The sequence below is a fragment of the Camelina sativa genome, chromosome 9, assembly GCF_030686135.1.
Source record: "Camelina sativa cultivar CO46 ecotype springtype chromosome 9, ASM3068613v1".
NCBI classification, from domain to species: Eukaryota; Viridiplantae; Streptophyta; class Magnoliopsida; order Brassicales; family Brassicaceae; genus Camelina; species Camelina sativa.
This window is the reverse complement of record NC_141888.1, coordinates 23,482,697-23,497,416: the sequence shown is the minus strand read 5'-3', so window position 1 is coordinate 23,497,416 and position 14,720 is coordinate 23,482,697. Positions and strand designations below refer to the sequence as shown.

Sequence of the window (14,720 nt, the reverse complement as noted above, 5' to 3'; positions counted from 1 at the left end):
AAATCAAACGACTGTTCATAACCCTAATATAAAAAAAACCTCTCTCTCCTAGTTCTGCCGGCTCATTGTATATTTATCTCGCTCAGTAGGGTTGTTAGGGTTTTAGTTTTTTCTCCTCCAAAAATGGCGATGTATGTTCAGTATGAATCTTCTTCAGGCTATGCCATCTTCGAGGTGCACGGACTAGATGAGATCGGATAGAACACTGAGGCCGTTTGGACCTCCGTCTCTGACCTCAATCGCTTTGGCCGTGTAGTTCAGCTCACAGCGTTTCACCCCTTCGAGTCTGCTCTCGATGCTCTCAACCAAATCAACGCCGTCTCCGAAGGTGACTCTTCATTACCCACTAACTTGTTCCTTGTTTTGTATCTTTATGTGTTGTGTTGAGTTTATCTTCTTATATACACTGCTTGTTCTTCGATTTAGAGCTAGAGCAGAGACTATCACTTAGGTGTTTGGTTCAGCTTAAAAAGTAAACCCTTAGATTTAAAACCTCATAGTTCAAAACCCCTGGATATATATTGTAGAGAGCGCTTCAATTTATTGTTGTTTCACATTTTTGTTTGCGTCCTGAATTTGTTTCATTATTTTGATTATATCATTGATCTCTGGAGTTGGATTTATCTGATGTTGGTAGGTGTTATGACTGACGAGCTAAGAAGTTTACTGGAGTTGAATCTTCCTAAATTCAAAGAGGGAAAGAAACCCAAGTTCAGCTTAGGATTGGCTGAGCCTAAACTCGGTTCACATATTTCTGAAGCCACTAAAATCCCATGCCAGAGCAATGAGTTCGTACTTCAGCTTCTCAGAGGTGTACGCCAGCATTTTGATAGGTTCATCAAGGACCTAAAGATGTGCTATCCTTCTTTGTATATAAAGCCCTTCTTATTGGTAGACTTGATTTCCAGAGTATGGATTATCTGAAATATGACAACTGTTTCAACCTGGGCATAAAACCAATCAAAAGGTTTGATCTTTATATGATTTGATATGGTACCATGTAATATTTTTGGTATAAGTTTTTGAATGACTTGATATGGTTTATGCTTTCTAGATACCCTCCCATGCGTGATGCTCTGAACGCGACTGGTCGCTCAATCTTTTATTCGCTTTGTGATTGGTACATACTCAAAATGTCTTTTACGTATGCAGGGGTGATGATGATCCTGCCTTGTGGGCAAAAGAAGTTGGAAACAGTTGGCGCACAACTGAGGACATCTATGATACATACATGGGCAAGGTGAAATCTCTTTGCATTAGATAAACCTCGTGTGTCATTTGAGTAGTTATGATCATTGATTTGCTTGGAGAGGGATTGGTTTGTTTAAATCATGATCTGATTGCATTACTTTCTTTTTTATGTTTATGAAAGCATGACTACAGTTGCTGATTTGAATAACAAGTGGGCTGCTTATGCTGGAACTGGTGGTTGGAATGGTAAGCAGTCATATTTTTATCTTAAAAACTGTTCTGCTATGAAGTAAGAACTAGTACACTAAAGTAAGAACTCGAGTTCTCTGTTTCTAGGGCTCTTGGTTTCCGTACTATTCACCAAGTAAGCTCTGAGATATATTTTGTTCTGTTATATATATTCAGCTTTGTTATTCTAAATATTTCCATGAGCTGTTTGGGTCTGAGAGGAAGCTTTCCTCCTGCAAAATGGTTACTAACCAAACCAGCCAAAGTCCTTGCAGATGCTTAGCGATGACTAACATTCCTTAAAGCAGAGTCACAGCTGTGCTGACTAATATACTTTCGAACAACAAAGCTATCTGATGCTTTAGCCTTAGTTGCACGTAGCCTCCAACTACATTTTTCATCAATACATTTAAGAACATACCTCTTGTTGTCTGACTTAAAAGTATGAAACTCAAAACTATGCTTGACTGCATACATCCGCATCTGACTTCTCATTTCTGTTTTGTCTTTGAATAACTTTCCACAAAACAGTGAATCAACATCGATTAGACCAGTTGAGTGTGAAGAACCAGATGGATACCCAACAGAGGTTGTCATGTTACGAGGAACACCCTCGACATATGGATTTGGTATTGGTTGATCCTGAAAGTACAAATCAATGGTTATTTAAAAGGTTTTACAAGTTATTTAAAAGGTTTTACAAGTTATTTAAAAGGTTTTACAAGTTATTTAAAAGGTTTTACAAGTTATTTCAAAGGATTTAATAAGGTTTACAACCGTTTTCAAAAGGTTTTTTTAAAGTGATTAAATGTAAGTTACCTGAGTATGAGTAGAAGTAAAATCATCAGAATTGCCAGAATATTGACTTGAAGAAGCAACAGGAGAACAATAAAAACGAGGAACACCCTCGACATATGGATTTGGTATTGGTTGACCCTGAAAGTACAAATCAATGGTTTTTTTAAAGGTTTTACAAGTTATTTAAAAGGTTTTACAAGTTACAAATCAAATGTGTCAATATAGAGAACAAGCAAAATTTGCATCTGCACATTTTGCCGCGTGTAATGAAGGGAAAAGGCAAAATTTGCTACTGCACCTTATGCCGCTAAAGACTTGCATGCTCTCAAATACTAAAGGTCTCATCGAAAATTGAAATCGTTGCTTCGTTTTTTTTGCTGTTTTAATTCTTCTTACATGCTATGTCTATTTCAAGATACACTATGTTTTGCAGATATAATTTTGTTTCAAAATGTAAGATGTTTTTACATCCCATAAAGAAATGAACAATTAATTTATTTACTTAATTGCTGTAGGTGAATATTTTAGGAGCATTTTGGAGATTATCAAAATTCAAAATAAAAATAAATTTATTTAAGTTTTAGATTAAAATAATTTTACAGCGAATCCTGGTGATTTTACTTATTTTTCGAGTTTACGATCCGCGCTTAATTTGAATCTCAATTAATTAATTTTCTGTTTTCTGATTTTTTGAGAATCTGTCTTTTTTTTATTATTATTGATTGAAGCAAAAGTAGGAATCCAAATACAAAAACATCAAAGACCACACCATGAACAAATACAAAACAGAGCAGGCAACTAACTAATTCTCTTCCCATGCATCACCATTCTTGCTCAATCTGATGCTGCAACCAAGGCTACCAAGCAGAACCACCGAATGCAAGGTAAGATAAAAGCCGACCCTCTCGTGTAACACTTGATGCAATCGCCCTAGCCAACATAATCACATTGCAATTTTTAATACAATATTTGTTTAGCTTAACTGAAAACGTAAAACTCTATGGAGTAATCTCTCTGTTTGTATAAAAAATAATTTATTATAGGTGAGTGTTGACTAAGGGACTCCTAGCGTTTTAACTTCAAGTTTATCACAATATAGTGTCAATCAATCAATACATTCTGATTGACACTGTGGCGACAAGAACCAGTCCCTCAGTTTAGTTTATAATAAATTATATTAAACAATTTAATATAATTTAGTAATCATAAAACAAAAATAAAATAATATCATTAAGAAATTTCTATTCTTTTTAAATCATACAATTCCGTAATATATAACTAATTTATATATAATCACACATACATATTTTTTGAGTTTTTTTGTTTTTTTATTGTTCCACTTTGATAACAATTTTCATTTGTATTTTTGAGGATTTGAAGTAAAAAAATATATAATAATATAAATGAAAATTAACTATGATATTCAAATATTTAATTTAAATTGTTCATATAAACTAACACATAACCAAAAATATTTAATGATAAAAACAAATCATTCCCGATAAAATCATTTAAGGGAAAAATGCCAAAAAAACCCGAAGTTATTTTTATTTGGACGTTTAATATCCAATGATTTTGAATTGGAATAAAAATACACCAAATAATAAAAATGTGTCATTTAAAACCCAAAATAATTAGTGTTGTTATTTTCAAACCAACAATTCTTCAACAGAATCCAAATTCCAATTTTACCCTAGTTATCTAATTAATTATTAATTTTTAATATAAAAAGTTATCGGTTTTCTTTTAACCATATCAAACCAGAATCAAACCGGCAACAACAACAAATCCCGTCTTCTTCTTCTTCGGTTGTGGCTATGAAAACGGTTCTGTCGACGGGAATCACCGTAAGAATACCACCAATATATAATTGAACATGTCCGTTTAAGTCCTAGAACATAAGCAGAAATACAAAATTATGAGATTAACGGATTGTCCTAGAGCATAAACAGAAAATATACAATTTCAGATTCAACCTCCACACAAATCAGTATTTACATCAAATCTAGAAAATTGATAACAAAAAGATTATTAGTTCAAGGATTTAAGATGAGTTTACCAGGAAGATCCAATTAAGGAATGAAAGCGGTTCTTCCTCTTTCCAAGCCAACTGTACCAAAAAAAAAAAAAACGATAAAGTTAGTCAAAGATTCTAATAAGAAATTGTATAATTTCAAATGTCAGAACCACAAAGCCATACCAGAGCTACAAACGCCGTAATATCCTACCAGCCACCGAATCAAACAGCTTCAGTTGAGAAATAAAACAAACCCATCATATTGATTGTTTAGAATAATAAAAAAAAAAAAACAAAAAAAACCTAGTAGATGTAATCAAATTTACCTCTAGGGTGGCGATTGATTTCATCACTGGAGTTGATCTTAATCCAATAAAAACACGATAAAGAAATTCTTCACTGCCGTCTCCTCCGCCTGATCCATAGAATTGTGAGTCGAACATCTAGGTTTTTAATTATTTGGCAAAAGGTTTCGTTTCTCAATTCGTCAATTATAAATTAGAGCCATCCGAATACAAATTATAAAGGATCCAGAAAAACATGCAAATCCTCGTTTTTACCGACCCGTTTGTAATTGATCCAATGACATTCCCAGTAAGTTGGATTTATTTGATAAATGCTCCAAAAATGTATATATAGATATATATATATATATCTTTTTTAAGTTAGGATGTTATGCAAGTTTTATAATCTCCTTGGTCAGAAATACAGATTACACTTGAAATATCAAACTAACCTAAAGAAAGGGTATGCTAGAGTTTTTTAATTAAAAAAGTTTTGTATGTTTTAGAAATACTTCACTTCTTGTGTAAAATATATGAGTGGGTAGCGCAAATGCACAAGATGAATAATAAGTAATTTAATGATGGTAGAAAACACAGTTTTAGAATTTTTAATACAAATTGAGATAAATGGTAATATTGAAAAATATGTTTTATATGTTTAATCTCGGCATGCTTCAGAGATCACCATAAAAGCCTGGCGGATTAGGCTCCGGAATCACCTCCGTTTTGCTTACGAGCATCATCAGGACCGAAGACATTATAGGTCTATCCTCAGGACGAGCTTGGACACATAAGAGACCAATTTGAAAGCACCGTCGTACTTCCTCTGATGATGGATCTGTCATATTCATGGGAGCTATGACACATGCCCACTCTCCCTTGGTCCATTTCTTCCAAGCCTGTTAGTCAAAGTTATTAATGTTTTTTTCTTTTCTTCTAATTGCGTTAATTGACTATAACAGAAGAAGATCGACTCTAAAATCAATCAAAACTTACGTAGCTTAGAAGGCTGAGACCATTGTTTGCCTCGGCAAATCCTTTGTTTTTCTTACCGGACAAGATTTCAAGAATCAATACGCCATAGCTGTAAACATCCGACTTTACCGAGTACGCCCCATCTTCCATGTATTCAGGAGACATGTAGCCACTGCATAATTAAATAACGATAAGCTGCTATTAATTCTTTTTTTTTTTTAAATACTGAGTGAATTCTCAATGTTTTTTTGGACTCCTTACGGCGTTCCGACAATGGTTGTAGTTCAGCTCACAGCGTTTCACCCCTTCGAGTCTGCTCTCGATGCTCTCAACCAAATCAACGCCGTCTCCGAAGGTGACTCTTCATTACCCACTAACTTGTTCCTTGTTTTGTATCTTTATGTGTTGTGTTGAGTTTATCTTCTTATATACACTGCTTGTTCTTCGATTTAGAGCTAGAGCAGAGACTATCACTTAGGTGTTTGGTTCAGCTTAAAAAGTAAACCCTTAGATTTAAAACCTCATAGTTCAAAACCCCTGGATATATATTGTAGAGAGCGCTTCAATTTATTGTTGTTTCATATTTTTGTTTGCGTCCTGAATTTGTTTCATTGTTTTGATTATATCATTGATCTCTGGAATTGGATTTATCTGATGTTGGTAGGTGTTATGACTGACGAGCTAAGAAGTTTACTGGAGTTGAATCTTCCTAAATTCAAAGAGGGAAAGAAACCCAAGTTCAGCTTAGGATTGGCTGAGCCTAAACTCGGTTCACAATATTTTTGAAGCCACTAAAATCCCATGCCAGAGCAATGAGTTCGTACTTCAGCTTCTCAGAGGTGTACGCCAGCATTTTGATAGGTTCATCAAGGACCTAAAGATGTGCTATCCTTCTTTGTATATAAAGCCCTTCTTATTGGTAGACTTGATTTCCAGGGTATGGATTATCTGAAATATGACAACTGTTTCAACCTGGGCATAAAACCAATCAAAAGGTTTGATCTTTATATGATTTGATATGGTACCATGTAATATTTTTGGTATAAGTTTTTGAATGACTTGATATGGTTTATGCTTTCTAGATACCCTATGCGTGATGCTCTGAACGCGACTGGTCGCTCAATCTTTTATTCGCTTTGTGATTGGTATATACTCAAAATGTCTTTTACGTATGCAGGGGTGATGATGATCCTGCCTTGTGGGCAAAAGAAGTTGGAAACAGTTGGCGCACAATTGAGGACATCTATGATACATACATGGGCAAGGTGAAATCTCTTTGCATTAGATAAACCTCGTGTGTCATTTGAGTAGTTATGATCATTGATTTGCTTGGAGAGGGATTGGTTTGTTTAAATCATGATCTGATTGCATTACTTTATTTTTTATGTTTATGAAAGTATGACTACAGTTGCTGATTTGAATAACAAGTGGGCTGCTTATGCTGGAACTGGTGGTTGGAATGGTAAGCAGTCATATTTTTATCTTAAAAACTGTTCTGCTATGAAGTAAGAACTAGTACACTAAAGTACGAACTCGAGTTCTCTGTTTCTAGGGCTCTTGGTTTCCGTACTATTCACCAAGTAAGCTCTGAGATATATTTTGTTCTGTTATATATATTCAGCTTTGTTATTCTAAATTCCTCTGATCTTGCTATAGGTAGATCCAAAGGCACAAATGGTATTGATAGCCAATGGAGACGTGAGGTTGGCCTCCGAGAAAGCTGATTTAGGACCTTATGAAGCTTGGGGAGGTGATGCACCTGAAGTTTCATTTACCAATCATTGTAATACACTTTGTTAACAAAGTTGAAAACACAAAATATTAAATAAACATATATGTTATGGCTGAGTTATGTACTTACACGGCTGAATTATAAGTAAATATTAAATAAACATATATGTTATGGCTGAGTTATGTACTTCTTACAACTGAGTTATGGCTGAGTTATGTATTTGTTGCGGCTTCGTTCGGAAAAGTATTGTTCGGGAAACCAAAACAATAATTTTGTGCCTGTTTAGATCCACACGCTTAATAAATTTATAATGTTAGTTTTTTCACAATATATTATATAAAATAATTAAAAAATTGTACTCAAAATTCGAATAAAAAATAAAAAAATTCTGACGATGTGACTAAGTGATAGCTGAATTATTGACTTACACGGCTGACTTATGAAATATTTGTAAATTTATATTATTATAACTCAATATTTTAAATGTACAATTGAAATATGAATATTACAATTATTATAACCAATAAAAAGTAATAATTATAGAGAAATATTGATTTTTACACATTCTCACCATAATGTGTTAAACATACAACACATGACGTTTAGGGGTTAGGGTTAGGGTTGGGGTTTAGGGTTTGAGATGTAGGATTCAGATGAGTAACATTATTTGTTTTTTTTGGTTTTGGTTCTAATGTGTTTTAATGTGTTTGGTTTAAGGTGGTAAATGGATATACTAATATTATTACCATTTAAATATATTTTTAAAAAATCAAATTTTTTTTTGGCTATTTCCGGTTATGGGTCGGTTAGATTAATATATAACCATAAATAACTCAAAATATATTGTAATTAAGTAGATTAGTCTAATATAACCAAAAGTAAGCCAAATATAACCAAAATTAACCAAACATACCAATTCAAAATACCAAATTGGAAAATTTATTTTTTCGGTTCAGTTCGGTTTGGTCGGTTATTTAGTCATTCTAATTTGAGGGTTGGCTGAGTTATAGTAAAGTTATGGCTGAGTTATGCAACAGATATATTAATTTATTATATACGTTTTCGAGAATATAAAAAGTGTTGTTGGGGAGACGCAAACAATAATTATGTTTATTGTTAAGAATCACACGCGTAATAAATGAGATTTTAGCGATTTTTTATTTAAAAGGAATTCAAAATACGAATTTGAATTAAAAATTTTTTTTTTATTAAAAGTATTTCTTAAACAATTGACTGATATGACTGAGTTATCGACATAAACGGCTGACTTATGAAATATTTGTAAATTAAACTTATTATAACTCAAAATTAAAATATAGAATGAAAAAATGAATATTACAATCATGATAAGCAATAAAAAGTAATAATTATAGACAAAGATTGATTTTTACACAGTCTGATCAAAATGTGTAAAACATTCAAAACATGACATTTAGGGGTTAGGGTTAGGGTTAAAGTTAGGGTTAGGGTTTGAGGTGTAGGGTTTATATTTCCAACATTATGGGTTTTAATATAACAGTTTGGTTTTGGTTATATTGTGTTTGGTTTAAGGTGGCAATTTGGATATACTAATATGATAACCATTTGAAAATTTAAAATTTTTTGAAATTACTTTTCGGTTATCTCCGGTTATGGGTCGGTTAGATGAATATATAACCATAAATAATCCAAATATTATCCAAATTAGATCGATTAACTTAATATAACCGATAGCAAGCCGAATATAACCGTAACTAACCGAAAATAATGGAAAAAATAGTTTCCGGTTCGGTTCGGTTTGGTCGGTTATTTAGTCATTCTAATTTGAGGGTTGGCTGAGTTATGGTAAAGTTATGGCTGAGTTATCGTTTAGGGTCTTCTCAATAATATGAAAACATATTATTCTTTCCTGGGTCTTTTGTTCTGTCAGATTCCTAATAAGTATTACAACGTCTCTCGATATTACAAAAAGTGTTGTTAGGGAAGCGCGAAAAATCACTAATTCTGTGCCTGCTCAAATCCACATGCATAATAAATTCATAAAGTGAGATTTTTATCACAAGATATTATTGCAAATAATATCTGAGTCTTTTGTTATGTCAGATTCGTAATAAGTATTAAAACGTCACTCGATGTCACAAAAAGTGTTGTTAGGGAAGCGCGAAAAATCACTAATTTTGTGTCTGCTCAAATCCACACGCATAATAAATTCATAAAGTAAGCTTTTTATCACAAGATATTATTGCAAATAATTAACTAATTATTATTCGAATTTAGAATTTTATTTTTCTAAAAGTATTTCTCCAACAATTGAATATTAAAATTATTATAACTCAAAATTTAAATTTAGAATGGAAATATGTCTATTATTAGGTTAACAGATGGTTTCACGCCAAAATATCGCTTTACGGCTGAGTTATATTATTGCGGGAAAACGAAAGGTCATGTGACGGCTGAGTTATAATCATTACGGGAAAACGAAAGGTCATGTGACGACTGAGTTATAGTGAGTTATGACTGAGTTATCACAAGAAACAATCTGAAAGTAAATGGATGATATATATGACTTTACGGCTGAGTTATAATATTTACGGGAAAACGAAAAGTCATGTGACGGCTGAGTTATAGTTAGTTATGGCTGAGTTATCACAAGAAAAATCTGAAAGTAAATAGATGATATAGGCTATGACTGGTTACATGTGTTACTATTGAATTAAGTTGAGTTATGGACTTCACTCAAATTTTATTCAAAAATGTTACCAATCACTAACAAAACTAACTTTTTTAATTAGTTATTTTATTTCTCCTAAATTATTATTTTTTATTATCATTTGAAATGAAAATAGACATAGACCTAAATTTTATTCAAAAATGTTACCAATCACTAACAAAACTAATTTTTTTGAAGTTGAGTTTGAATAATTATGTGTTATGGTTGATGTACAAGTTTGAGGTATATCCTTTGTAAAATTGTTAACTCAAAAGATTATTCAACATCATGGAAATTTTCATGAGTTAAAGATGTGGTAAGTTGAGTTATCTATTTTTTAAATAAAAAAAACAAAAATTCAGTTATATAATACAAAAAATTATTATTTTTTGTTTAATTTAATTCATATAATTTAGGAGAAAAATAATTTTTACTCTTTTTCTTTTATTTAATAACTTTTTTAACTATTTATTTTATTTCTCCTAAATTATTATTTTTTATTATTATTTGAAATGAAAATAGACATAGACCTAAATTTTATTCAAAAATATTACCAATCACTAACAAAACTAAATTTTTTAAAGTTGAGTTTGAATAATCATGTGTTATGGTTAATGTACAAGTTTGAGGTATATCCTTTGTAAAATTGTTAACTCAAAAGATTATTCAACATCATAGAAATTTTCATGAGTTAAAGATGTGGTAAGTTGAGTTATCTATTTTTTTTAATTAAAAAAAAACGAAAATTCAGTTATATAATACAAAAATTATATTTTTCGTTTTTATTTAATTCATATAATTTAGGAAAAAAAATAATTTTTACTGCTTTTCTTTTATTTAATAACTTTTTAATTAGTTATTTTATTTCTCCTAAATTATTATTTTTTATTATTATTTGAAATGAAAATAGACATAGACCTAAATTTTATTCAAAAATGTTACCAATCACTAACAAAACTAATTTTTTTGAAGTTGAGTTTGAATAATCATGTGTTATGGTTGATGTACAAGTTTGAGGTATATCCTTTGTAAAATTGTTAACTCAAAAGATTATTCAACATCATGGAAATTTTCATGAGTTAAAGATGTGGTAAGTTGAGTTATCTATTTTTAAATAAAAAAACAAAAATTCAGTTATATAATACAAAAAATTATTATTTTTTGTTTAATTTAATTCATATAATTTAGGAGAAAAATAATTTTTACTAATTTTCTTTTATTTAATAACTTTTTTAACTAGTTATTTTATTTTTCCTAAATTATTAGTTTTTATTATTATTTGAAATGAAAATAGACATAGACCTAAATTTTATTCAAAAATATTACCAATCACTAACAAAACTAAATTTTTATAAAGTTGAGTTTGAATAATCATGTGTTATGGTTGATGTACAAGTTTGAGGTATATCCTTTGTAAAATTGTTAACTCAAAAGATTATTCAACATCATAGAAATTTTCATGAGTTAAGTTGAGTTATCTATTTTTTTTGATTAAAAAAAACGAAAATTCAGTTATATAATACAAAAAAATTATATTTTTCGTTTTTATTTAATTCATATAATTTAGGAAAAAAATAATTTTTACTGCTTTTCTTTTATTTAATAACTTTTTAAGTAGTTATTTTATTTCTCCTAAATTATTACTTTTTATTATTATTTGAAATGAAAATAGACATAGAACTAAATTTTATTCAAAAATGTTACCAATCACTAACAAAACTAATTTTTTTGAAGTTGAGTTTGAATAATCATGTGTTATGGTTGATGTACAAGTTTGAGGTATATCCTTTGTAAAATTGTTAACTCAAAAGATTATTCAACATCATGGAAATTTTCATGAGTTAAAGATGTGGTAAGTTGAGTTATCTATTTTTTTAATTAATAAAAACGAAAATTCAGTTATATAATACAAAAAAATTATTTTCTCGTTTTTATTTAATTCATATATCAAGAAAAATAATTTTTACTATTTTTCTTTTATTTAATAACTTTTTTAATTAGTTATTTTATTTCTTGTAACATCCGCGAACCGGATTTTGTGATTTTGAAAGGAGCGTCGATCGACACCCTAGTGGCATCGATCGACACCACTAATTTCTGGGTTCGGCCGGTTTGATTAATTGCCGAATTGGTTCGGTTTGGTTCAATTAAATCCCTAAATCATGTTATAAGCGTCTAAGGACGAGTTTAAGGGTTTTGGGAAGTTATTTGGTCGCCGCTTAGTGAAAGAAAGAGAGAAAAGAGAGAGAAACGTTCTTGAGATTTTCTGGGCTTGTTCTTGGAGATTTTGGAGAGATCTGAGGCAGTAGAAGTGTTAGCTGTTGCTGGAAACGAAGGGGGAGCTTCTGGGAGTGTTGTTTTCCACGTTTCTCAATTCAATCTTCCTGTTCTTGAGGTGAGTGCTTGACCATGGTTGATCTAAGCATGAGATCTCCTTTGTTTTTGTGTGATTCCTTGTTATTTGTGGTGTTTGCTTGCTTGGGTACATTGTATTTGTGATTTCTAGTGAATTCCGAGATGGTTAGACGTGTTTGGAGTCGATTCTGTGTTGATTGGAATCGGAGTTCGTCGCTGAGTTTCGCGCAGATCGTGTCTGCAGAAGAGGCATCGATCGATACCACTTTTGTGGAGCATCGATCGGCACCGTCTCGAGTAGCATCGATCGGCACCATTCCAGCATCGGTCGGCACCAGTTTCTGTAGCATCGGTCGACACCGATTGAGCATCGGTCGACACTAGTACCTGCCGAGTCTTATTTTCCTGGTTTGATGTATTGATTGTGTTATTGTTGTTTGTTGACTTGGGAGTCTCATATGCTTGTGTGTATAACCCAGTAGATGGGAGGACGACCTCACTAAGTATTTATGATAATACTTACGCATCTTAATTGTTGTTTGTGATGTGCAGGTAAAGGCAAAGTGTGATCATGGAATCAAGGCGATGATGAAGGGATGTTCTAGAGGCTTGATTGATTGTGTTCTAGCTGTTGTTAGGTTGCTAGATTAAGTCATTGGAACATTGTAGGATGTTAGCTTTTGGTTATTTCCTTGATTGGATTATGGTGTTATTGGTTATTGGATTATTTACGTTGGAATTTTATTGGATTAATGGAATTGTTTTATTTGGTCATCCGCGGTTATTGATTGTTGTTAGGATGTTAGTGGGTATGGGACCACTAGTAATTTAAGGTATAAAAAAAAAAAACGGGAAGGGTTGTTTCATTTTGGTATCAGAGCCCTTACGGTTCTAGGTCTAGGGTTCATTGTGCTTTTGCTGTTGATGTTTAGGATTCCATGCTATGATAGATTGTGTGAGTCGGTCAATTGAGTGTGGCATGAAGTCCTAGAACATCCTCTTCGAGCCTGTTTTGTGATTCCACGGTAAGTTGTGTTTTTGTGTATTGGAACTATTGTTTGCTTAGCCTTCTGTTCTTGGATGATACAGATGGTTAGGGGTGAGGATGCTGTTGGTCGCGGTCGTGGTCGTGGGCGTGGTCGTGGTCGGGGTCGGGGACGAGGTCAGGTTCCTGAGGCCAGTGTGAGTGTGACCCAGAGCATGGCCAGTGAGGAGGTGGCGGAGTCCCAGGTTCATCCTAGTGTGTCTGGAGACCAGGCTGGTTTGGGTGACGGCAGGGCGGATGGGCCCGGTGTCGGTCATGGTGTTGCCCCGGGTGTGGGGGTTGCAGCGGGAGGTGCTCCAGGCAGGGAGGATGTCTTGATGGACTTGCTAGCTCAGGTTTTGCAGCGACTTCCAGCAGTTGTGCCGCCAGTGGTTGGTGGGCAGGATCTAGTAGTGCCGCCAGTGGTTGGTGGGCAGGATCCGGTAGTGCCGCCTGTGGGTGGTGGGCAGGGTCCAGCGGTGCAGCCTGTGGCGGGTTTGCAGGCAGGTGTGCAGCCGGGGGCCGAGGTAGTGGATGCTCAGTATGTGCGGATGATGGAGCAGCTGCGGCATGTGGGAGCAGGGTATTTCTCAGGAAGTACCGATCCGAGTGTAGCGGATGAGTGGAGAGAGCGGATGGAGGATATTTTCCTTTCGCTTAGGTGTCCCGACCAGTACAGGGTGAATCTGGCAGTGTTTTACTTGTCAGGAGATGCTCGTGTGTGGTGGAGGTCGGTGACAGCACGGAGAGTGCAGCGGGGTATGTCTTGGGGAGATTTTGTGGGGGAGTTTAACTCGAAGTATTTTCCTCAGGAGGCTCTTGATCGTATGGAGGCACGGTTCTTGGTTTGACTCAGGGGGACCGTACAGTGCGGGAGCTGGATGCAGAGTTCAGTCGGCTTGTGGGGTATGCAGGCAGGGCATGGGAGCCAGAGTCGGCTCAGGTGCGGAGGTTTTTTGTTGGCTCTGCTATGCTACGAGAGCAGAGTTGATTTGAGGTTGCAGCTGGGATAGAGGATGACTTGAGGTCACAGGTGGTTGTGGTCAGTTCTTCGGTGCAGCCACAGCAGTCTCAGCCGCTTTCTGTTCCTAGCAAGGGCGGCAAGCCTGCACAGGGGCAGAAGAGGAAGTTTGATGTTATGCAGAGATCGAGGCACGGGGGTGCGAAATGCTTTGGGTGTGGTAGCAGGGACTACAAGGTGACTAGCTGTCCACAGAGGGGTGAGCAGCGGGCAGTGACAGAGCAGCGGGCGGTGACGGAGCCGCGGATAGATACTCGAGTGTGTTACTACTGCAGAGAGACGGGGCACATCAAGCCTCGTTGTCCCAAGTTGCAGCAGAGGGCAGTAGCAATGTTGCAGGCTGGAGCTCAGCCAGGGGTGCAGCAGGGTGTGCAGCACGGCGTGCAGCCGGTGGGTTGGGTCGAGC

The 14,720-nt window shown here is 34.3% G+C and overlaps 3 long non-coding RNA genes across 3 annotated transcripts; 1 reads left to right on the top strand and 2 right to left on the bottom strand.

The window, feature by feature from the left end:
* The first annotated feature begins 913 nt into the window (after nucleotides 1–913).
* Nucleotides 914–1,230, top strand: LOC147938608 (uncharacterized). The gene is made up of 3 exons (XR_015565807.1): nucleotides 914–967; nucleotides 1,055–1,120; nucleotides 1,153–1,230. It is a non-coding gene; the product is annotated as an uncharacterized LOC147938608 (long non-coding RNA).
* Nucleotides 1,231–3,818: 2,588 nt separating this feature from the next.
* On the bottom strand, nucleotides 3,819–4,729 carry LOC104774194 (uncharacterized). Its single transcript, XR_015564969.1, has 4 exons — nucleotides 4,561–4,729; nucleotides 4,418–4,464; nucleotides 4,277–4,327; nucleotides 3,819–4,108 (listed from the first exon to the last, which is right to left on the bottom strand). It is a non-coding gene; the product is annotated as an uncharacterized LOC104774194 (long non-coding RNA).
* A 327-nt stretch (nucleotides 4,730–5,056) lies between these two features.
* LOC147938607 (uncharacterized) lies at nucleotides 5,057–5,692 on the bottom strand. The gene is made up of 2 exons (XR_015565865.1): nucleotides 5,515–5,692; nucleotides 5,057–5,417 (listed from the first exon to the last, which is right to left on the bottom strand). It is a non-coding gene; the product is annotated as an uncharacterized LOC147938607 (long non-coding RNA).
* Between the last annotated feature and the right edge of the window lie 9,028 nt (nucleotides 5,693–14,720).